The 24343-nt window shown below is 42.3% G+C and overlaps 1 long non-coding RNA gene and 1 pseudogene across 1 annotated transcript in view; one reads left to right on the top strand and one right to left on the bottom strand.

Moving 5' to 3' along the window:
• The window catches only part of LOC107179918, a 96443-nt gene that overhangs the window by 32738 nt on the left and 39362 nt on the right, over nucleotides 1–24343 (bottom strand). Inside the window, exon 2 of the long non-coding RNA XR_006212875.1 lies at nucleotides 1198–1256. This is a non-coding gene — a long non-coding RNA (uncharacterized LOC107179918). The remainder of the gene's footprint in view (nucleotides 1–1197; nucleotides 1257–24343) is intronic.
• LOC122235181 lies at nucleotides 4662–4798 on the top strand (annotated as a pseudogene).

Below are 24343 nucleotides of genomic sequence, written 5' to 3'. Positions count from 1 at the left end.
AGTGTGCTGGCACTTCTTCTCTGTAATCCTGGACTTCCCCAAAGGCTCTCTCGTGCACAGGCAATTGCCTAAGTCAGTGTTCTCCAGGAGCTTCTGGACCACAGCGAAGAGGGGCTGAAGCCAGTTAAGGTGCCATTACAGGATCCACGGCTAGGACCAAGGTCCGTCTGCCTATTGCCTGATGAATTGATAGGTGAGACTTGTCCTGGATCCCTTAGCAGGTGGTGTTGGATGCCACAGTTACCGCAAACACACCCTTGCCCATGGATGCTAAACTTTTGCTGTCGGGGCGACAAAGATGAGGGACATCTTTTGCCATCACGATGCTGATGTAACTCCTCTTACAAGTAAATTACGACTTTGCTTCCTCTGCATATCACGTCTGCCCGACCAAGAAGGAAACAGTCTATTCACATCAATTCAGCAAAGGCAAGTCTCATCTGTTAGTAAATGCTAACCAAACCAGTTGTACAAAACAGCAGCTACTTGATTAAAACTTCCATTTCTTATCCGGCTGTTCTATGGTATGTTTATATCCCTACTCTGTTCTGTCTCCCATTCCCTTTCCTTGCCCTTTACATTCTCAGACCATTTTTAAAATACACATTGGATTGGTTTATTTGGTTAAAGCCTTTGGAAGGTTTGATTAGAATTTCTCAAGTGGCTAGTTGAAATTGCATCCCATTTGTCTTCTGGCACCCTGGTGCAGGAAATGGTCTCAAATCACGCAGGGCTGGATGGAAACACGTGGGCCTTCTGGGCAGGCTAATCATTTGCTGACCTTTCAAATGGATATCCATGAGATATTTGTTACATGTTTATTTAGAGGTGAGGCTATAGAAGGTTGTCGGCAAGGCCTGGACAGCTTGCCTGGGTATGTGCCTGACCTGGCTGCGCGGTCTGTTCTAATCGGCTATTATCTCCGTCCTCCCCAAACGGTATTCGCCACGAGGAGGTCAGCCTGCCCAAATAGAGGGTGCTTCGGTGTTCTGTCATAGATACACAGAACATACTCTGTGCCGGCTTCTTGTCTGTGTCGTTTTGTTTTTGCGGAAGACATCAACTTTATGAAGACGGCAGGTCCCTTGGTGCGTAGCGTAGCAAGGATTTGCAGAACTGGTATCAGGAAACCTGGGCACTTGGCTTCTCTGTGCTCCTCTCAAATGCCTTCCAAATAAGAATGTTGGATAAAATTACCTTCAAAGATCTTGTCTGTTACATTATTGCCTCTCTTGGGCCTTTGGAGCTGCATAAGTCTGTACAGAGAAAAAAGGGAGAATACATAGGAGTTACCAGGGAAATCGCAAGGAATTAACCGATATCCTTTAGGTAAGTTAAAATATCATTCCGATTTATAAAAACGCTATGCGATCCAGAGCTAATACTGTAAAGATTTTTCTAAAATCTTGGGGAACTGGATCAGTGAGTAATAGATCACAAACCACAGGATTCATGAAAGAAATGAGAGCTTAACCAGCCATTGCCGTGTTGATCAAAGCACTGTATAATTTTTAAAGATAATAAAATGTGAATGTTTATATGAATGAAATGGGATGATGTCACTGCAGCAAATGCATTCCTAGGTATTATGTATATACTTCTCAAAAATTTGTAGTCTGGGGGGCGCCTGAGTGGCTCAGTTGGTTAAGCATCTCACTTTGGCTCAGGTCATGATCTTATGGTTTGTGGGTTTGAGCCCTGCATCGGGCTCTGTGCTGACAGCTCAGAGCCTGGAGCCCCGCTTTGGATTCTGTGTCTCCCTCCCTCTCTGCCCCCTCCCCTGCTTGTGCTGTCTTTTTCTGTCTCTCAAAATGTTAAAAAAAAAATTAAAAAAAATTTTTAGTCTGATGTTGCAAATACATAACGGAAAATTTCATCCAGAAAATAATTTTTATGATTATGAATACTCATTGTTTTCATGGAAGAGAAGTTTACTTGTTGACTGAATGACATTTATTGAGAAATAAGTAACAAAATAAATGATAACAGAATGACAATGCAGTCATTAAATAACAGATGCCCAACAGTTAATCTGCCAAAACACCAGCTGAAAATCAGACAACGAAGTAAAGAGATGAGTTCCAATAAAGAGAAAACTTTTCTATGGAGGAATTGGGTGCGAGACATTCATAGTTTGGTTCTGCAAAAGCTTCAGGCAATGCAAAGTACAAAGACGAAGCCAGAATTTCAAGCGTAGAAAGAGACATTAGGTACCTACCTACGTTGAAGTATTTACTAGAGTGCCCTATTTATACATAGATACTGGTTATTATTATTTTTTTTTACTGGATTAGATCTAGGATTTAATACTGATGAGAGATTATTATGGCTTAAATAAAATGTTGCAGAAGTTATTTCTCTCGTTCTGAAGATTTTCTTACTGATTTCATTTTCTTTCACCTCCCGTCTTTTTCTTCCCTTTCTTGTAAGGGTGCTTTTTCTTATTTAAACTGCAGCACTGAGGGGAGATATAGGGCACAGAGAGAATGCTGATTATTTTCCAGGAGTTTGAAGTTTCTTTTTGCTGTTCATTTTTAGAAAGAAACGTATGTCATTATATTCATCAAAATTAAGCAGTATTATGGAAAATAACTGTCAACTTATCACCAAATTGTGTCAGGTTCCCACCAAAAGCTGTCAGGTTCAAGGAAGTCAAAGAAAGGTGGAAGAACTGTTTAAATTGCAAGAGTCTAGAGAGTTGGCAGCCAAATGCAACGAATCATCCTGGATTTGATCTTGGACCTCTAGACAATTCTTTTCTCCAAATGGAATTATTGTAAAATTTGACAAAATCTGAATGGGTCCTGCGGATTAGACGGTCATGCTCCATCAGTGTTTATTTCATTATATAGTTGGTGGTGCTGTGATTATATAGAATAGTGTCTTTGTATTTTAGGAAATATCCACCAAAAAATATCTAGAGTCACGTTTGCAATTTATTTTCAATTAGTTCAGAAAAAAATTACACGTATGTGTGAGAGAGAGAGACAGAGAGACAGAATGAGAAAGTAAATGTATAAACTATTTACAGCTGGGAAACCAAACAAAAGGCATACAGGAATCTTTATACTATTCTTTTAAGTTTCTAATAAATTGGATGTTATTTTTTTTGAGTAAAAAAAACAACAAAAATATTTTCCACCATATTCTCCACACCTTTCAGTTATTTTATTTTATTTTTTGGTGAAAGAAAAGTCAAGATAAATTAGCAAATGCTAAAAATTAATCATCCAGCTTCTGTAGATATTCTTTGTAATTCAGGAAAATCGATTTTGGATTTGAATGATCTCATTTTCAATCACAACTTTCCAAGGCAGTTTATGGCTTTTAGCTTTGTGCTTGTGTTTTACAAGGTATAAGATTTACGAACACTTTTCAAAACAGTTTTGCAATACAAAAATTCCTAATTTCATGTTGTTTTAAATGTATTACCCCTAAAATTGTCCTAATAAAGGATCTGCTAAACTTTAACAAAATATTAGACTTCTAGGCCATGACTACAAGCTTCATGGGAACATTGCTAAGCAAATGAGACATGGTCCATGAACTTACAGAATATTTAAAGCGTTCCACCTTAGGCTGAACTTCACTCAGATTTTTATTCCATTTGCATGCACATTAAGGCTTTTATTTAGTTTGATTTTATGCTCTTAATAACATATGGGTTTTGACAATGGCAGTTTTTCACATTCCTTTCCATACCCTTCCCCACCATGGCATTAGGTTTTAGACAGCAGAATGACCTAAACTTCTACCGACTCTCCCTGTCCTACAATGCTGTCACCCCGTGGAGTGAGATAGTAAAGACAAAAATAACCAAGTAATTCAATTACAAATAAGACTCAATTAGAAAAAATAATCTTAAATGTGAAAATTTATTCACATAGTTACGAAGTTAAACACGAAATCCTTGACAAAGTTAATTCCTCCTGACCCCTGTTTTTTCCATCCTACTTGGCAGTTAGAGCTTCTTGGATGTGTAGATTGATGTTTTTCATCAAACTGGGAAATTTTGACCATTATTGCTCCAAATATTCTTTTTGTCCCCTCCTCTCTTTCCTCTCTTTCTGCGGCTCTCATTTTACATATTTTGGAATGTGATCTTTTTTAAGGTTATAACTCTAGGAAGAGACACCTAAGATACAGGACCGAGTATCCAGGTACAAATCTGTCAACACCTAACAAAACACTACTTTTTTTTTTCTGTAGGTATTATGATGTAATGGTTTATTTTTCTATGCTATAATGTTCCATTTAAAATACAGAATGGAGAACACAAATTAAAATTATTCCGTTCATTTATTGCTAACAAAACATGTAAGAAATCGTGCCCATGAGACTTCAGACAGGATCCATCCTAGAGTTAATGAATTGTAGTTGGACTATGCATTGAACCAAAAAAAAAAAAGCCTTGACTTAAAATTAAGAATTAAAGAATCACTGGGGCACCTGAATGGCTCAGTCGGTTAAGCGTCTGACTTCAGTTCAGGTCGTGATCTCACAGTTCGTGGGTTCGAGCCCCGCGTCGGGCTCTGGGCTGACAGCTCGGAGCCTGGAGCCTGCTTCGGATTCTGTGTCTCCCTCTCTCTCTGCCCCTCCCCTGCTCACGCTCTGTCTCTCTCTCTCTCAAAAATAACTAAACAGTAAAATAATTTTTAAATATCGCTTCTCGGCCTTTTGGCTAAGATCAAGTGTAAAATAATTTTTAAATAAAAAATAATAAAGAATCATTTATGGTTGCACTCAGAGATTTAGGGACTTTCATTATTGCATACCGGATCATATGCTACAGTTCTCTTTCTTGTTTTTATTCATATTATGTAGCATTATATCAACAGAATAATAGAAGAATCAAGCTTTGGAAACCTTAACTTTCAAGGAAAACTTGGAATTTGAAATGAGCATGCTAATGATTTTTGAGCTCCTAGAAACCGGGAAGATTTGCCTGTCGGTAGCAAAAAGTTATAGAGACTGTATTAGTGACGGTTCTCTAGAGAAACAGAATCAACAGAAGATATCTTTACATGTACATGAAATCCAGACATATGAACATTTATGTTATGTTATATTTATTATAGGAATTGATTGATGTGATTATGGAAGTGTGGGACATTCCAATCTGCCCTCTGCAAGCGGTAGACTAGGAAAGCCAATGGCGTAAGTCCTAGTCCAAGTGCAAAGGCCCAGGTACCAGGACTGCTTATGTCTGAGGGCAGGAGATGATGGATGTATCAGCTCAGCAGAGAGCGAATCTGCCCTTCCTCTGACTTTTTGTTCTATTCAGGCCCCCAACAGATTGGATTATGCCTACCTGCGTCGGTGAGGTTGATCTTTATTCTGTCTACCAAATCAAATGCTCATCTCTTGTGACCATGCCCTTCACGGACACACGCAAAAATAATGTGTTATCGCTCTCTGGGCATCCCTTAGGCCAGTCAAGTTGACACATAAAATTAAACATTACAGAGACTAACAAAGTGTTAAATGTTAATGATATCAACTAGGTTTAAAAGTATTTTCCACACACACCAGGATGGCTAATACAAAAACAAAAACGAAACCACGATCTCACAGCGAGTGTTTGCAAGAATATGGAGATGGAGAGATTGGAAGCCCTGTGTCCAGCTGATGAGAATGCAAAACAGTGCGGCCACTATGGAAAATAGTATGGAAGTTCCTCAAAAGATTAAAAATAAAACTACCGGACAATCCAGCAACTGCACCGAATGCGTGTACTTGAAGAGATATTTGTACAGCCATGTTTACAGTATCACTATTCACAGTAGCCAAAAAGTGGTAGCAATCCAAGTGTAGGTACGCTGGTGGGTAAATGGAAACACAAAATGTGGTGTATACAAAGGCTAGAATATTTATCATTCAGCCTTAAAAGGGAAGGAAATTCTGACACATGCCACGACATGGATGAACCTGAAGGACATTATGCCCAATGAAATAAGCCAGTTACAAGAAGGCAGATACTGTATGATTCCACTTACATGAGGTATCCAAAGCAGTCAGATTCACAGAGATAGAAGAAAGGAGAAAGTTGGTTGCCAGGGGCTGGGGGGACTGGGAATGGAAAGGTGGTTTTTAATAGAGTGTCAGGTTTATGAGATGAAAAAGTCCTAGAGATCGGTTGCCCAACAATGTGAATACCCTTAACAAGACTGGACTCTCGAAAATAAAATGCTAAATTCTATGTCGTGTGCCTTTTGCCACCATTAAAAAGAATACTGTTGTGTGAGTATGTTTCTGATGCTACAGGAGTCTTGTGAGATTTGCGGGAAGGGAGAATTGACATAGTTCATCCATGTTCAGAAAGGTGAACCTGCTGCAAATCAAAGGGTAGTTAAATGTTGGGACTGCGGGAGAGGATTGGGAACGGACATTTACAGTGCTCCTTATGGCACTGATCTAAGCGTGTCACACAAAGACTTCACATCTATTTGTTTCCTTTAGTTCTCCCAATAATCTTCTGAAATAGAAATTCATCTCCCCATTTTCAGAGAAGCTATCTGACGTTTAGAAGAGGTAAGTGATTTGCCCAAGATCAAAGACCCAGGAAGAAGCGACATCTTCAAGGCACAGACGATTCACACTGTTCTAGATTCGATATTGCCGGAATTGGGGTGTGACGGAGAGCGGAGTACAAACCCTGACCCCCTGCCTCAAAGATGGGACAACTCTATGGTGCGATCTGTTCTTCTAGGCACCCATCCCCACAGGGTTCAGGCTAAGTTTGGATTTTACCTGAGGCAACAGCCAACAGTGTTAGAGAGGGACACTAGAGTTGGATCAGATCTTGGCTGGCACCGAGGACCCATCCTTGCTGGTAGCAGAGGCACCGGCACTCCCCATCATGGTGTCACTGCTAAGGCACGTGTCCACTGCAGTGGCACCCGAGCCGAAGGGATGCACCACGGTGGAGTATGTCTGGCGTTTGAAAGGTCTGGGGGGAAATAAAACATACAAAGATGGCGGAGTTGCATAGCCACAGCTGTTGCTGGACACCCATGATGCACGAAGAAAGAAAATTCCCTAAGCTGAGCTAACATAGTGGCTCCAAGAACTCGATACTGGAGCTGACTAGAACTTAAGTGCTCCTGGACTTCTCAGGGATCCCCGGGGTGGGGGTGGGGATGGAATTTCCAGTATCTGCCATAGGGACTTTGAGGTCATCTTCCCTCCAGGAGTGGCCAGACTGCGAATGCAGTCTTAGTTCTACTAGTCTGGGGGTTCAGGGAACGGATTCTGGGGAAATCAGTGTCTCACCGGTTCTTTTCTGAAGAACGGGTTTGGCTCAGCCGGCAATCCGGTGAAGGCGTAAGTCAGGTTGCTGGAAGCTGAGGGATTTAATAGGGAGGGAGGAAGGATGTAGGTATGAGATAGCTAGGAGTTGTAGCAGGAAAATGGGAGAGAACCAAATGCAAATGATAAACTGACCGTGGTTCGGCAGGTCGCTTAATTTTCTCCCATTTAGCTTCTGTAAAGAGAAAAATTTGCCAGGTGATGTGAATTCACCTTATAATTCTATACTTCTAGTAGTCACTGAGTTCTGTAAATTCAGCATGCAGACACATTTGCCTTCAATCTATGTTACGGACTGAACGTTGGCGTCTCTCCAAAATACAAACATTGAAGCGCTAACCCCAAGTATGATAGTATTTGGAGGTGGGGCCCTTGAGGCATAGTTAGGTTTAAATGAGGTCATGAGGTGGGGGACCCACATGTTGAGATTAGTGTTTCATAAGAAGAGGAAGAGGGGGCAGGGCTCGCTCTCGCTCCCTTTATCTCTCCCTCCCTCCCTTTGTTCACCTCCCTGTCTCTCCACTGTGTGAGGACACAGGGAGAAGGCAGCCATCTGCAAGTTGGAAAGAGAGCTCTCACTAGGAAGTGAACCCTGAGGGACCTTGATCTTGGGCTTTCTAGTCTCCAGAACTGTGGGAAAACAAATTTCTGCTGTTTAAGCACCCCCCCCCACCTCAAGTCTATGGTATTAGCACGCTATGTCTTACTATAGCAGCCAGAGCTAAGACATCTACTAACCCCTTCTCTTTACCTCAGATGCCAAGATTCAGATGCCATGAATTTTCCCATAGTCTACTGGGCTAGAAAGTAGTCCCTGGTCCCTCAGTAACATCAAGAAACTTGGCGATGAGGGTGCCTGGGTGGCTCAGTGGGTTAAGCGGCCGACTCTTGATCTCGGCTCAGGTCATGATCCCATAGTTTGTGGGATCGAGCCCTGCATCGGGCTCTGCACTGACAGCACAGAGCCTGCTTGGGAATCTCTCTCTCCCTCTCTCTCTCTGTCCCTGCCCATCCTGTGATGGGCTCTCTCATTCTCAAAAATAAGGAGACAAACATTAAAAAAAACCCCAATTTGGTTATTAATAACCACTCCTTAGAAGCACAATAGTGTAGAAAGAGAACCCAGGATGTATAATCAGAAGTGACCCTGGCAGAATCATGATCTCATTTCTTTAATGGGAGAGAGAATAAGTACTCCTGCCTTACCAGATGTTTCTGAGGTTCAAGCACAACTGTTTGCACTGCAAATAGCAAATACTTGTTACATAATTCTGCTTATTATGACTTTTATAAAACAGAAACACACACGAATACTACAAGATTTTTACAAACGGACAAATGAGACACATAAAAGTGAATTAAGTTTTCCTCTCAGGACAAGAGCGCAAAAGAAAATGCCTAAAACCGGCCCACTGTTTTTTGTCACTTACTTATCTTACTTATTTTGGATATCTGTCTTGTTTGGGTTGTGAGTTTTTCTCTTTCACGGAGTTATTTCATTTTCAGAAATAGGCCTAACACATCACAATAAAGCATAAAATACGGTCTCTTCATGATTGACTCCAACATGGCAGTGAAAGGTGAATGTCAGAGAAGAGATAAGAGGAGGGAGGAAATGAAGAGTGACCGGGAACAGTGCTGGTCTGGATTTCTGACAGTTCTCGCAACACGTATTGTTTTAACTATCAGTTCTTGGGTGGAAAAAGTAGTTAGCAGTAACGTTCCCAAGAAGCAATAATTAGAAGAATGTGGCATTCAATTTTCGTTAAGAAATCAAGGGCACAGGGGCGCCTGGTGGCTGTCAGTTAAGCATCCAGCTCTTGATCTCAGCTCAAGGTCTACATCTCAGGGCTGTGAGTTCAAGCCCGGGGTTGGGCTCCACACTGAGCGTGGAGCCTACTTAAAAAAAAAAAAAAGACGGAAATCGAGGGCACGAAAAGGCATATTCATACTCAATTAAACTGAGAAGTCTCTAACACACTAGTGGGACTTGGAAAGTATCGTGTCCTTGATTTGTCCCCACCGGGACAGCATATTAGTGATCGATGACATCTCCCACGTACGTATTCCCCACCCATCGCCACGCTCCTTGAACACATTTTATTCTGAAATTCACCCCACTTCGCCTCTCCCTTACTCTTAATTACCAACTATTGTGGGTAGTTGTCGTTCTCAACGTAGCATGCTTTATTTATGTACCTTGGTCACAAAACTCAGATGTAAATTAAAGGAGAATCTCTTACATATCTTTATGCCAGTTTAGCTTTCTTATTTTAGTGCTGAGAACCTACATGGGGTCCAATGGAAAGCGTGCTGGTTATTATACCTCATTGCTTACGTTAGTGAGGTCTTATCAATAAGAAATAAATACGATGGTCAAAACCTGGTCTCAGAGACAAATGGAACCTAGTAGACTTAAGAGACACTTTATACAGTGTTATATTACAAGCGCAAAATACGTTGGACACAATGAAGCTATAGCTTGAATTAGAAATTGATTAATAATGTCACTGAAAGGAAACATGACGTATTTGCAAATGGTATTGACAAACAGAAAAATTCTGTTAATAATGATCTAAGCTGACGAGCTGAGAAGGAAAAGATAAAGCAATTGTCAGACTGTATATGGAGCTTTTCCAGGATAGAATACTGTTATGTTTTCTCCCCAACAACGAAAAAGGGAAGCAGAGAAAGGGAATAACTTGTTGTTATTAAACAAGTATGCTTCGGTTTTAAAGGGCATAATGCTGAACTGTCTAGAGAAATATTTTGATTTCCATTATTGCCAAATATTTTCTTCCCAAGTACACAGGAAAACTTCCTGCTTTAGGAAATAAAGACCAGTGGAGAGCTACTCTTGCCCCGATGCACAGGGGTTGGGAGTGTGGCAGGGGATATGGCGGGGAGGTGCACTGTAAGACTTACAAGGGTGGCCAGAAGGTGGGGCTTCTTTCTTGCATAACGGACTTGCTCACATTCTGTTTGTGATCCAATTAGACACTAAAACTTCTCCACGAAGAACAAGCCAAGACTTAATATGTCTCCCTGGTCAGGTACTAGCTCAAGAGGAGAGAATGAACGACTATAACTTCCCATGCGTTTTCAGTTACATCCGTCCTGACGAGTAACTTTCAGGTCACGAAACTCTTTCATTTAAGGGCCAGTATCAGGAGATTAGGGGAGGGGCAATTTCTCTTTGTCCTTTTGTCTACACACCCAAATAAATAGTGCCTTCTCCCCCCTTTCTGTACTTGTTTTTGAAGTAAAGACATATTGACTCGGCCTTGAATTGGGGTAATGGAGAATTGATATAGGCTGCCTGCAACATTTTCTAGTTAAATTAGTCGTGCTCGCGTTTTTGGAAGACACATCATCTCTTGCAGGTAATGGATGTCCATAGTAAAATAAAGTCTAAAGTCTTTATTTTACTATGGACAATGAAGACTTTTTTAATTCTAACATTAAAACAAAATTATTGCACACCAAAGGGCAGTGAATTTGGTAAAGAAGGAAATGGCAAGAACTGTCAAGTCTGAATTTTGTCTTTTTCAGTGTCCTAAGTCAGAGAATTTCATCAACTCCTCATCTAACCTTGTATCAAAAGGGGGGATACACTCTTTGAAAAGAGGATTTTAGGGCTCCCCTGCATTATTGCAGAACTATTTTCTCTCAACATCACGAACTTGTTTTGAATCACATCCAATTTGTTCCCTGTTGGAATTCAGACACTCAGGAGTTGACAGCAAAGTCCGCTTCCTCTAACGCTGGCTTCTCAGGGTGCATTCATACTACTCTTCACAGAATTGTACCAAAACCTCATTTGGGATGGAAGTTATATTTTCAAAATAGAAACTGATGAAGAACACAATGTCTTATATTTCGTCTATAGCTAATCATTACTGTTTTTCAAAAATCACATACAGGATTTGAAAAATAGTAACAACCAAACAAAAATAAAATACCAATATCAAACTACAACAACACCCCTTTCAGCCTCTCTGACTCCTTCCCTCCAGATGCAGGTGGAACTTGAGAGGCTACAGTGAGTGGAAGGCCTGAAGTTTCTGCCTCCTCTTTCTAATGTGTTCACTATATTAAACTTTGGATCTTAGTTTTAGGAAGCAAATGATGAAATCTATCGAGCAATGAGTTTCTTGCCCTCCACCCTCCCCATTTAATTCATCTGATCTCAGGGATATCCTGTAGGGCGGGTGACTCTGGTGAACCTCAGAGCAGGACCCTACCAAGCTACTCCGTGTGGCCTGGAAGCAGAGAAGAGGAACGCTATTCCCTAAATGTTTCATCTGTTCCATAAACAAAACCCTGATTTTGTAGTAAAACAATCTTTCCCCTGACTCTAATCCATGCTCTGTCATTAACTATTTGGGAGACATTAGAGAAGTTAATGACTCAAATATGAGAGTTCCATAGTTGTAGATTTGAATTCAAACTCCCATAGTTAATAGCTCTGTGACTTTGGGCAAGTTTATTCAACCTCCCTGGAACCTTAAAATGGGGATATTAATATTTATCTCAGAGGGTCGTTGGGAAAATTAAAATTTGCCTATTCCTAACATACATAATTTTGTGTGTGATATTAGGGAAAGTTATTTTTTTCTCTTGGGTTCTCAGTTTTCTTTTCAAAACAAGTAAGCTGATTTTGCTAATATTCTCTGAATTTCTGATTTATTGGTAAATCTTTGGGTTTCTTTCCAGGTTCTCTATAGATTATGATTTCATAATGTTAGAGAAGATTGTATTCATTAGTTCAATCCAAATGCTTTGGCTACTGCAATTTATAAGATCAATATTTATTTACTCGAGATACCCAGGTCTGGTTATGTTACCAACTGACTTGACTGTAGACAAGTTATTTAACCTCTCTTTCATCTTCAAAAAGGAGATTATAACACCTACTTCACAAAGCTCTTGTTAGAGCAGATGAAATAGTATCTGGAAAGTACTTACAATAGTGCCTGAAGTATACAAATGCCTAATAAATGGTAAAATTATTTTCATTATTCTTACTAACAAAAAAAATCTAAAGCGTGTGTGACAAATTATACAGAGGAAAATGGGTCAACCCGAAGAATATAAGTGGTAGAAAGAAGTCACATACGTGTCATATACACAGGTCAAATATACTCATTGGACATTTGGAACGTGGGAAAATTCTCAAAATCAGGCTGGTGGCCCACTTATTTTAAGCAATTTTTGGTGACTCAAAATTCTAGGCAAACAGAAAGGTCACATAACCCTTCAGATTTTCGTAGAGTATACTGGGCCCTTAGTATTGAAAAAGAACTAGGTAATTTTCAGCTTAGTGTTTAGGTAGCAGGGTCTGCACCCCGTAGAGTTATCTGCCAGCAAAGGGCCTGGAGTTTTCTTCTTTGCGATAAATACTGTAAGGGAGGCCCCTCTTGAAGGAAGCACAGTTTCCTACCCTCATTGTATTCCATCCAGCTTTCATGTTTGTTGGGTCATTAGCACAGATTCCACCACTGAAACTTCTCTTTCTTCTCTCCACCATTTTCTTTCAGGTACTATCTCTATTAAATCTATCTGATAGAAAAACTGCCCGGTGAAATATAACTACAGGGCCATCCAGAGCCAGGGAATGGCTGACTTCCCCTGGAGTATTTGCTGGTAATTGAAATAAGCAGTATTAACCACGCCCCAAACAAGCAGTAATTTTTTGTACACAAAAATTATTTTTTATCATGTAAGCAAAACGTGTGTGTGAAAAGTCAAGGGCTCAATGATACTGGATGGGACAGGTTTCCCCTGCTACCCATGACTAGAGCTTCCTCTGAAACCTGTCATAAAGCGAAACGTCATGAAGAAGCAGTTACCAGTTTGTAAATGTGAAAATCCTCAAATTTCTTTGGGTGAGCGGAAACATGTTGTAAGGTTGGTTTTTCATAAAAGCCGAGTGGCACAAGGCAAACTTTTGGAAAGCGGGGAGACCTGTATTTGATCAAGGAACACCGAGTTTTGAATCCTTTGTTGACGCAGCTCTCTCATTTTCTCCCGAAGATGTAACCCCAGGGAATAACAGACACGTGAAGCTGAAAAGAAGTACATTCTCCTGAGTTGGGCTTTAGCTCCAGACACCCCTGCAGAGCAGCAGGGACTGGGATGGACTCCTGGGAGGGCAGGCTTCCCTGAGGCTGGTGACCATGCCGGGCCCGGAGCAAGGCACACTGTGTGCTGTTGGGCTGGCCCCCTGCACACAGGTAGGTCTGGGAACTTGCGTCGCAATGGAACAAGAAACCGCTGCACCAGCCAGTGGACAGTAGAGAGCACATTTGCTCATTTAACGCCCCGTGTCTTCATCTCTAAAGTCTGAGCGATCTTCCTTCTCAGGACAGAGCGAGGGGGTGGGATGGGGAGGAAAGGACTCCTAGAGCAGCGTCTTCAACCAGTCTGCTCATTAGAGGACATTTAAAAGACACTAGCATCTGGGTTCTATCTCAGACTCACCAGAATCCCTGGGGGTGGGGCTTAGACATTTAAAGAAAAGCTTCTGTGGTGATTAAGGGGTGCAGCCAAGACTGGGAACCACTGTCCTAGAGGCTAACAGTATTTGTTATAAAAAAGTGAAAAACTACAGTCAGACAAATACAGTGATTTCACTACCCCAAAATGATGACCATTGCCATTGTGGTCTTTGTATCTCTATCTATGTCTGTTTCTGTATCTATGAGATATTTTCAAACAATGTGAAGAATTAATTGCTGCAACCTAGTAATTGGTACACGTAAAATATTTCTCTTATATAATTTGTTCTATTTCTGAGTGTGAGTCTTTCCCGAAGCTTTTCGCTAAAAATGGAAAAACACCTCTGTCTTGGTCCATGGGCTGCTATAATAAAAGAGCAGAGACTAGGTGGCTTATAAACAGCAAACATCTATTTCTCTGGAGGCAGGAAATCCGAGAGCACCGGCAGGGGCCGGTGAAGGGTCCCTTTCTGGTTCATACCTGGCGCCCTCTCGTTGTGCCCTCACATGGTCTCTCTGGAGCGTCTTTCACATGGCACTAATCCCTTTCTCAGGGCTCTACCCTTCCAAGCACCCCTGAGAGGCTCCACCTACTAATCCCATCACCTTTGGGGATCAGGATTTTAACATACGAATTTAGGGGGACACAAACATTCTGTCCCCAGCAACCTCTCAAATATGTTCTTTTCTATTTATTCAATTCTTTCCCTATCTTGCCCTTTTCCATACACACACACACACACACACACACACACACACACACTGTGCCTATTTATTTTTGAGAGACAGGGGAGGGGTGGAGAGAGAAAGGGAGACAAAGGATCTGACAGTGCAGAGCCCGATATGGGGCTTGAACTCATGAACTGCGAGATCGTGAACTGAGCTGAAGTTTGGTGCTCAACCGACTGAGCCATCCAAGCGCCCGTCTTGTCCTTTTCTTTAAACTGTGTCGCCTGGCGGGCAGCAGCTGGGGGTTTCGGTTCTTGGGTCTGCACAGGCCTACCCTGCCTTGACGCAATTTCAGCCCCTCACCTTACGGTCGCGTCATTGGTTCCCTCCAGGAAGGCAGCCGATCATTTTACTGCATCCAATACTTAACCGTGAACCCTTTCCCCAGGCTGTAGTGTGGTTCAGAGTCTGCGCTGGGATCTCAGGAGGGAGGCGACTGTGGTGGCCTGAATTAAGCAAGGTGTCAGGCAAGAGGTGGAGAGTGCCCAAGAGTTAGGGGAGGCAGCTGTGAGCAGAAGGACTGTAGCAGGCGAGGACCGGAAGCGGGATTTCTGGATGCAAGGACAGACTGCCGCGAGAGGAGGTTCTGGCCTGGCCCAGACTTCCCGAAAGGCAACTGCGGGAGATGTGGCTACAGGGGATGATCACGGATAGGTCCCCGAAGCCTCTCCCTGACAAGCAAAGGAGAGTCAGCATTTTATTTTGTGGATGCTGGGGAACCAATGAGGCATTCTCTCTGGGGTGTGACAATAAAACAGTGCTTTATGAACGTGAATTCGGCGGCCACGGGTAGAATGGTTTTGGGGAGGGGGGTTACAAAGCTATTGCCTTAGCTCAGGCAATGAGACTGAGGGACTCGACTAGGGAAAAGGCAATGAGGGATGGACAGATGGGGGCGGATGTGACCAACATGCAAATGTGGTCCCTTCAGGATGAAGTCACGGGATGCCGCTGGCTTGTGGCAAAGAAGTGGAAGATGAAAATCCCGAATCCAAGCCTGGGCAACTGCAAGAATGGTGATCCCATGAACGGAGCCAGGAATGCAGGACGAGTGGGTCTGGAAGTGGAGACAACCGAGGGAGATGTTACAGATACTATGGATAGCACTGCACAAGTATTTTAGACAACAACAACGGCAAGGAAAAGCTCGGCACAGAGTTTTGAACTCTACACCCCCGGAAGAGAAGAAGGGTTCCAGTGTGGTAGGGTCGGGAGGAATGAATTAGAAGAAAACGCCCATCTGGCTACATTTGGAAGGGAGGTTAGATTCGAAATCTTCTCAATCCATTTGGCTAGGCGGGTAAATTTCTTAGGAGATCTCTCAGGAGATTGTGTTTATAGCTCCTTACATAATCATCAAATATTAACTTTCTGGCAAGGAAATTCTATGCCAAATAAAGAGGATCCCTTGTGTTTACTATTACACCTAAGTAGAAATAAATGCCGAACAAGGTGGTTCTTAAAGTTTACTATTTTTTTTTTAAAGAGAGGGGGGAGGGACAGAGGGAGAGAGAGAGAGAAGGAAAGAGAGAGAATTTCAAGCAGGCTCTGTGCCCAGAGCAGAGCCTGATGTGGGGCTCGACCTCACGACTGTGACATCATGACCTGAGTTGAAATCGATAGTTGATGCTTAACCAACTGAGCCACCCAGGTGCCCCAGTTCTTAAAGTTTAAAAAGGACTACACTGGAGCATCCTTTCTAGAGTCCTATCAATGTTTTATTGAGGAAATGTCCCTATTTACTTCTGAGTAAGGCTTAATTCTCTCTGTCAGGGCAGTTTTTCTTGCAAAATAATTAATCTGTTCCCGTGGTTCTTCACTTCCAGGTCTTAATGACAACTCAACAAACCTGTTACAGAAAATATAGATGGTATTATTTTAAGTGGATTTTTTAAAGATAATTTGAAAAAAGTCATGGTAAAAAATTGTACCAGTTTGTTAGGTAATTTTAACATTAGGCTGTTTTGTAATCTTCTTTCTAGAGTATTCAGTTACAGTGTATGGGAATATGGATAGTTATATCCTGAACAACTGAACGGGGGCTTAAAATATTTTACAAAACAGCAGTCATTTTTTCCTGCACATATATGGTATATGTGTACCAAATTCTGTGTTAAGTGCCTGACATAAAATGTTTCACTTATCTCTACATAACTTGCTGAAGATGATGCTACCATTAACATCGTTCTTCAGTGTGTGGGACTTGTGTATTTGGAAATTCAGCTGCTTGTGAAAATGTATTTGTAATCCCAAATCAATACTTGTGGCACCTTTGCAATTACTCGCGGATGTGCACACGTGCAAAGCAGGAAAAAATCTGGGTTGCTCAATGCACACGTTCCCAGGTGAGGTTGGACAAGATGAGGTTTTACCTTCTTGAAGTTCCAGCTCTCAGACTGTAAACAAGTGTCCTTCTTGCTGTCTATGTAGCACTGTTTGTGTGTGTGTGTGTGTGTGTGTGTGTGTGTGTGCATTTTTGTGTTTTACGTTGGACATTGCATTGTTAAAACGTTTAAAGCAAAGGGCTGACGTGCTGTCCAGTGTTCCTAAGAGCAAGAAGGCCACGATGTGCCTTGTGGAAAAAAAGTGTCAGACAGGCTTTGCTTATCATCGGTTACAGGCTGTTGACAGTGAGTTCAATGTCAATGAGTCAATATTAAGCAAGGCATCTTTACACGAACACACATAAAACAAGCCTATGTATTGACAAGTCGGCAAAAATATTGTAACCAGAATCTCGTAGGAACCTAACCCTACATTTCCTGTGGGGACAATGGTTCAGTGATTCAGTGTTCACTAATTCCGTATGTCTAGCAACTTTCTAGAATATAACTACTGTGAATAGGAGAATCACTTGGTGTCTCTATGTTGCATATGAGGAAGCTGAGGCCCAGGGTCACGTGCCTAAGGGCTTTCTGTAGGTAAGTGGCATGGCTACGATTCAACTCCGTGGAGTTTAATGACTTCAGGGCTTTGCTGCCACCAAAACCTAGTTGAAAACTGTGCTTTGGCTCCTTCCCACAGTCTCCTGTGGTTGATGTTTTTTATTTCAGCCATTTGCATCCTGAGGAACATTTCTTCCACTGTGAGTCTGAATTGCTTCAATTCCTGTCTGCACTGGTACATCGCCATTGGGGCTGTGCTTGTCAACGGGCTAGTGCTGGGTGTTCTAGACTTCTCAGCTGCCACGTCACCCGCTCTGCTGAGCCCACAGGGCATGAGTGCCTGTAGCACCTGGACACGTGGGCAACAGGATGCCAGGGGCAGAGGAAAAGTCAGTCCACGTATAGGGTCAAAGGAACGGTCAACCTTTGTTCTTATTCCCAGCAATTCTGAGCACAGCACCTGCAGGAAGCTTAGTGTTATTGCCTACATTTCACTCCTTAGCTAACATTTTATTCCCTAGCTCTTTGCTCCGACCCACTAGTCGAAATACTCATCCAAAGTTCCCGCTTAAGGGAATCGAGGCATTGTAATTTGTTAACACAGACGTAGCAACAGCACACATTTCCACCTAACACATCACAAAGGTGACACACATAGTGGCAAGCCTTTGCTGCCCCCGAGCTCGGAGTTGCCAACCACTGACACTACACTTCTCTTGTTTTCATGTTTATTTATTTTTGAGAAAGAGAGAGAGAGAGTGAGCGAGCACGAGCGCACGAGTGGGGAAGGGGTGGGGTGGCGGGGGGACACAGGATCCGAAGTGGGCTTCAGCACTGAGAGCGGAGAGTCTCATTTGAGGCTCAGACTCTTGAACTGTGAGATCATGACCTTAACCATGACCTGGGCCACCCAGGTGCCCCTAACATCTACACTTCTGAATTTACTTTACTGTTTAGGAAATTTCTTTTTTGTGGATACAAAACTAATAGATATTTATTGTAGATTATTTGGAAGATAGAAGAAAGCAAAGAGAAGACTATAGAAGGCACTGCTTGTCCGTTCTTCGCATATAACCGCACTTAGTGTCTGGGTGTGTGTCCTTTCAATTTTTTCTCCCTTAGAGTTTATATAGTTGAAAATGCTGCCTTCTAAGCTTTTTCATGTAATGTTATACTACAAATATTTTCCCATCCAGTCAGATAGACTTAATACTAGTAAATGATAGCAAAAATAGTCCAGTATATGGGTTCACCACAAATTAAAGACTTCACATAGCTGTCTATTCAGGATTTTTACTTATTTTTATATTATAAAACAACTCTACAATAAGAATCCTTGTAGCTAAATCCTTGCGCAAACCTCTAGTTATTTTCTTTGGAAAAATTATTAGAAATGAAATTGGTAGATCAACAATATGCACATTTTTGAGGCCTTTGAAAGGCTCACACTCAGCTGCAGTGTAAACATTGGTTAGATTCAAACATCTTCTACTCTTTAACTGAATTTCCTGCATGCCAGCAAATATGTTAGTGGTATGGTGGACAGGCAGGGTAAGGCTTAGAGAAATATACTTCAAGGACAGTGTTTTACAAGAAAAGTCGCTACCCGTTACATCTTCCAAGTATTGACGGCAGAAAGGTAAGGGCAGGCTAGAACCAGATTAAATGTGTGTATGTGGGAGCTCTGTTTGTTTGGCAGCTGCCATATTTCCCCCCAGCAAGTTCCAGACCGTTCTGGCTTCTGATGTATATTTGAACTTGCCTGAAACAGCTGCCGAAACGGGGTACTGACTTTTGAACACTTGATGCTGATTTTCTACTCAGAAGCTGCCTCTTGACTTTAAGTGGTAAAATTCCCCCAAAATACTCATCTAGAGCTTGGAAGACATTTTTTGCAAAGTAACTTTCGCAGGCGTAGTCGCTGTAGGGTGGAGCTCTGTTGGAGAAGTTCTCCTCAGTGATGAGATAAAATCATTTAGCACGGGAAGACCGTATCTGCAGCTGCCCCTATCTATTTCCATCCCTTGGAAAGAGAACTATTGTGTCGTCAGGGTGAAAGAGCTTTGGCTAACTCGTGACCATTGTCCCTCGAGAAAACCACCACCACCACATCAATCTTTCTGCTCGGAGACTGACTAATGATCGATTCTTGGGACAGGATCTGTGTCCTTTACATCCAACAATAGAGAGAGAGTTGGGCCCGCACAAATCTCTTCGTAAGTGAATCAAATGCAACCAAGCCGTGCACGTTGTCTACATGTCAGACCACAATTTCCTTTTGGGATTTGAACAAATCAGATGGCAGAGAGCAAGGGCATCCTTCCTTTCCACCGAGAGAGTGTTTATCAGGCACAGGATTAGTTTATGCATGCCCGAAGACAAGAATGTGGTCAGTAGCTAACGGTGGCGATGAATGGTGTTTACTCTGGAACAGCGCTTGCCACGAAAACTCTCTTACGCATTGGCAAGCGCCCCAAATGCTGGCCGTGGGGCTGGCAACAGCATGTGGTAGGGCAGTTTGTCTTTGAGGCCACTACTTCCCCTTTTTGTCCACGTACTTCATCTATCTCCTCCCCACTTCCTCTCTTGCAACCTGGGTCACAGAGAAGAAGGATGCGATAAACAACTTCCAGTAAGATAATAATTACGTGTGTTACTCCTCCCTAGGAATATTTTAATTTCCAAGTAGGTCCATGAGGAGGATGCCCTTACCAGAAAAGCAATTTCCAACGTGTGCTTCGCTGCCACTGGCGTGTATATGTACATGTTTATAGACAGGGATGCTTCCTTTGGGGGTAAGAGGGTGAAAAATGTCAGAATCGTGGGTAGAGGAATATATTTCCATAATGGAGTTATTTTTATTTGGCCCAAGGGGTCGTTGATCCATCTCACAAACTGTCAGTGTAAATAGCCATGTGGTTAGTGGAAGATTCACTCTTTTAAAACTGATAGTTCTCTTACATGCCATCCATTCTCCTACGATTACAGTGAAGATTTGACAAGTATTAAAATCACTGACTATTTTCCTGCATTGTTAAAAAAAATTCTTCGTGGTTCCTTTCAGCAAATTTCTGCTCGATTATCCTGGAAATGTTTCCGTAGCTCATTGTTTTCTTTCTGAACTAGGAAAAAGTTTGCTACAGTTCCTAGGCGCTAGGGGAACACCGAGTAGGTGAGCAGTGATAAGATAAATGGCTCTGGTCCTCTGTTTACACTACAACAACTTCCTGTTCTTTTAAAATTCAAATTTCTTTTTTTGACAAGTATCTACTCATAAAAAGCAAGGAAAGATTGAAGGGACTATTCAAATAAAGAGGAGCTTTTCTAGTGTGATTTTGCATTAGGTGACTTTTAAATTACTTTCTGCTTTTATTAAGAAGAAAATTTTATTTTATCCTGTTGGTAACAGGCAGTATACGTTCAGGTGTACAGGAAACGGTTCATGTGTTTTTGTCTTTAATTTTGTGTAGAGGAGTAAATTCTCAAAAAGTAATTAAAAATAATTTCTTCATTCTTTTAGGGCAGTTGTTAGTGTCTATTGTACTGAAAAAGCTCCATACATGTTTTGATGTTATTTGTTACCTAATTCCTAATGACTTTATTTCAATGTACTAGAAGCTTCTCACAGGGTGGATTAAGCTACCAGGGTTCTTCTTCAGTATGAGAAAATAGTTTAGTGACATAAAAGAGAATGTGCCTTAACACATTCTTAAACTCATTCTTAACAAGCTTAAACTCAACAGCTTTTGTTCAGTTTACATAGCACAGTTCAGTAGTTAAGATCCAGGTAAGGTAGGAAATATCACACAGGACCAAGGCTCTGCTCAGAGGTTCTTTGTTTCCTAGGCTGTTCCCGAGGAATTCATTTAATTTCTCAAGTTGCATCAAATGTGGCTCTGATGTTTTAGTTGATTCACTCCTTCCAGATACCAATAGCATCCACAAGTATGGAGTCCATTAACATGTCAGCATTGGGCCGTTTTCTAAAACGGATCAGAGCATTTAGAAAGGGCATTAACACCACCACCACCACCGTCAACAACTTGATCTGGCTTGGGTTGAAGGAAATTCATCTTTGTGGGATTTCACAGGGCAAAGGTGGAGTAGAGATGTATCTACCAGTCATGCTGTGGTTTATTAAAAACATGGGATCCACAGAGGACTGAACTCGCAGCACTTCAAAAATGGGTCAGGTCAAGCAAATTAATAATTAATTAGCAAAAGAATCAACCATGAAATGGATGGGAAACTCATAGGAAACTTTTCCTGGAACTCTTCTGGAAAAAGCTATGCTCCGTTTAGAGCTGTTCAAGGGCTCATCAAATGTAGGTCCTTAAGGGATTAGGACCTTGTTTTACAGCTCCATAAAGAGATTAAGGAAAGGATAGGATGAGACTTCGGGAGAAAGCATATATTAGTCATTTAGTGAGAAAATTAAAGGAACGAATGTTGATATGCAAACTTTTTACATTGTGGAAATGAACCAATTCACAGTTACGATTTTCATGTTTATATCTCCCAGGATTCATGCACTCATCAATCCAAAAAATACACAGTGAGTGCCTCCCACGTACGTGCCTGGCATTGGGATAACTGTAGGGCATAAAAAGTGCATGAAAATCTCTGTGCTGAAGAAGTTCTCAGGCTTGTGGGAACACAAGACTTCACATAAACCTATGGAAATTAAAAAGAGGCATGAAAATTGCTCTGGTACCTTGATGGACTAACTCCAACCTGGGGAGAGTTAGGAAAAGCTTCCCAAAAGAGGTGACATTTGTTTGAGCTGAGTCCTGAAGAATGAGTGGGAGTTGGCCAGGTGAAGACAGGAAAGCATCACAGGCAGAGTGAACAACATGTTCAAAGGCATAAAGCAGAGCTTCCTAAAGCCCATCAGAGGCACCAGGCGGTGGGGGTGGGTGCTTTTGCAAAATGCAGATTCCTGGGCTCATGCAGATGTATTTGGAATCAGCATTTCATGGGCAGAGCTTGAGAACTTTGGCAAGCATTCACATGTATTCTTATGCACTCTATAGTTGAAAACCATTGGCATGGAGGAAAGATAAGAGTTTCTGGATGCGCCCTGAAAAAAGCCAGTCCTACAATGGAGTGTGGAGGTTTTGTAGGTACTTCCAAGAATACAGTAGACCGAGTGGTTGCCCTATTTATAAAATTTTCAGGGATCTGGTGGTTAGGGATGTGCCAGGACATCTCCAAAGTACTACACCTTGCCCTTTTCTACCACAAAGAAGGCATCACAATACCTACTGGGCCTCTCTGGGTTCCAGAAGCAGCATATGCCACAGCTGGGAATATCGCTCCGGCTCTAATACTGAGTGGAGCCAAAGGCGACCTACCAGCTGTGAATGTGGCCAGGGCAGGAAAGGCCTCTGCAGCAGGTGTTGGGGGGGGGGCGCGGTATCAGCGGTGGGAAAAGACGTGGAACCTGTGGCAATTCCTAGTGGGAGAATAAAAAAGTAGGCCCCCAGTGTTCTGGCGGGATGCCACTTCACCAGCAGCGTAGAATTATATGCTCTTTGAAAAACATTTCCTGACCTGCTACTGGGCTCTGGTAGAGACAGAATGACCGACCAAGGAACACCAAGTGACCATTCAGCTGGATCTGCCCATCGCGAGCTGGGCAGACTTCGCACCTCATAAGGTCGGGCTGGCTGAGCCACAATCCACCGTATCGGATGGTGAGGAGGGTGCATCCAGGATTAAGCGTGAACAGCACCAGTGGACACGAGCACGCAGCATGAGCAATGCAGCCACGACTGTGGTACCGTGCCCCTGTACTTATGGCTGTGTGGGGGATCCTACAGATGGAAGAAAAGGCCCAAGCTGGCTCTGTAGAGGGTGAGTTCGTTATACGGAGGCAAACCACAAATGGATGACAGCCATGCCACAGGCTCCCTCAGAGGTGGCCTTGATAGAATGTGGCGAGAGAAAAGCCTCCCCGCGGGCAGTGTACTTGGTCACCCGCTTTATAGCGAAAGACAAGTGGCCCATGGCTAGGAAATCATGAGACTCATGGGACATCCTGAATGGCTTGGCTGGCTGGGCAGGACTGAGGGAGGAAAAAGGCTGGAAGATCACAGATGCATGTGATGGACGTAAGGAGTGGGCCTGCATGTGAAGACCTTTGTGTCACATGTTAAAACCCGTGAGAGCGTACCCTTAGAAAAAGCACGAGACAAGGGAACAGACAGAATGATCTGGTAGGTTTATATCAGCCAGTCTCTATTGTTAATCACCCTGGTGCTGACATGGTGAACCCATGAATGCAGTCACCGTGGTGACTACGCATGGGCCAGAGAACACAGACTCCCATTTACCAAGACCCATGTAACCACGGACACCATAGAATGTCTAAACCTTCAGCTTCGGTGAAGAATACGATGAGCTTCTATCTTCTCTGGAGCCCTGCCCTGGTGCATTTCTAGTTGCTGGCTTCATTCTAGATCAGCGGGGCCTCACATTCATTCTCAGGATAGCCTCTTGAGAAATCTGAGAGATGGTTCACTTTGGAAAGATTACCATAATACTTGGAATTCTTAAAACTTTATACTCGGCGAGCTACTACACTGGACAAATCCAGTTTTAGTCCTAGTAGAAGGAGAGTTTGACTTAACATTTTTTTTGGTTGTCTTTAGACAGTTAATAAGTTGACTGAAGTTAATAAGTTTAGGGAAGAGGTCAGTTTTAATAACACTAAAACAGCATCACAGAGATTAGAGAAGGTACAGGGCTCATGCAAAGTGCTATGGGGAAAAAGGTGACTTTCTTTAAAACTCCACTTCCCCCACATTTTAAATCACATATTTTAAATTACCTCAGTTATTGTAGGAAAACTCAAAAGCATCAATATTGCCTTTTATCAAGTCACAGTATCTCATAATAATGGGTTAAAATCTTATAGGA

The sequence above is a fragment of the Panthera tigris genome, chromosome F2 (assembly GCF_018350195.1).
Source record: "Panthera tigris isolate Pti1 chromosome F2, P.tigris_Pti1_mat1.1, whole genome shotgun sequence".
Lineage (NCBI taxonomy): Eukaryota > Metazoa > Chordata > Mammalia > Carnivora > Felidae > Panthera > Panthera tigris.
The sequence above is the reverse complement of the archived record's forward strand: the minus strand, read 5'-3'. Positions and strand labels throughout refer to the sequence as shown.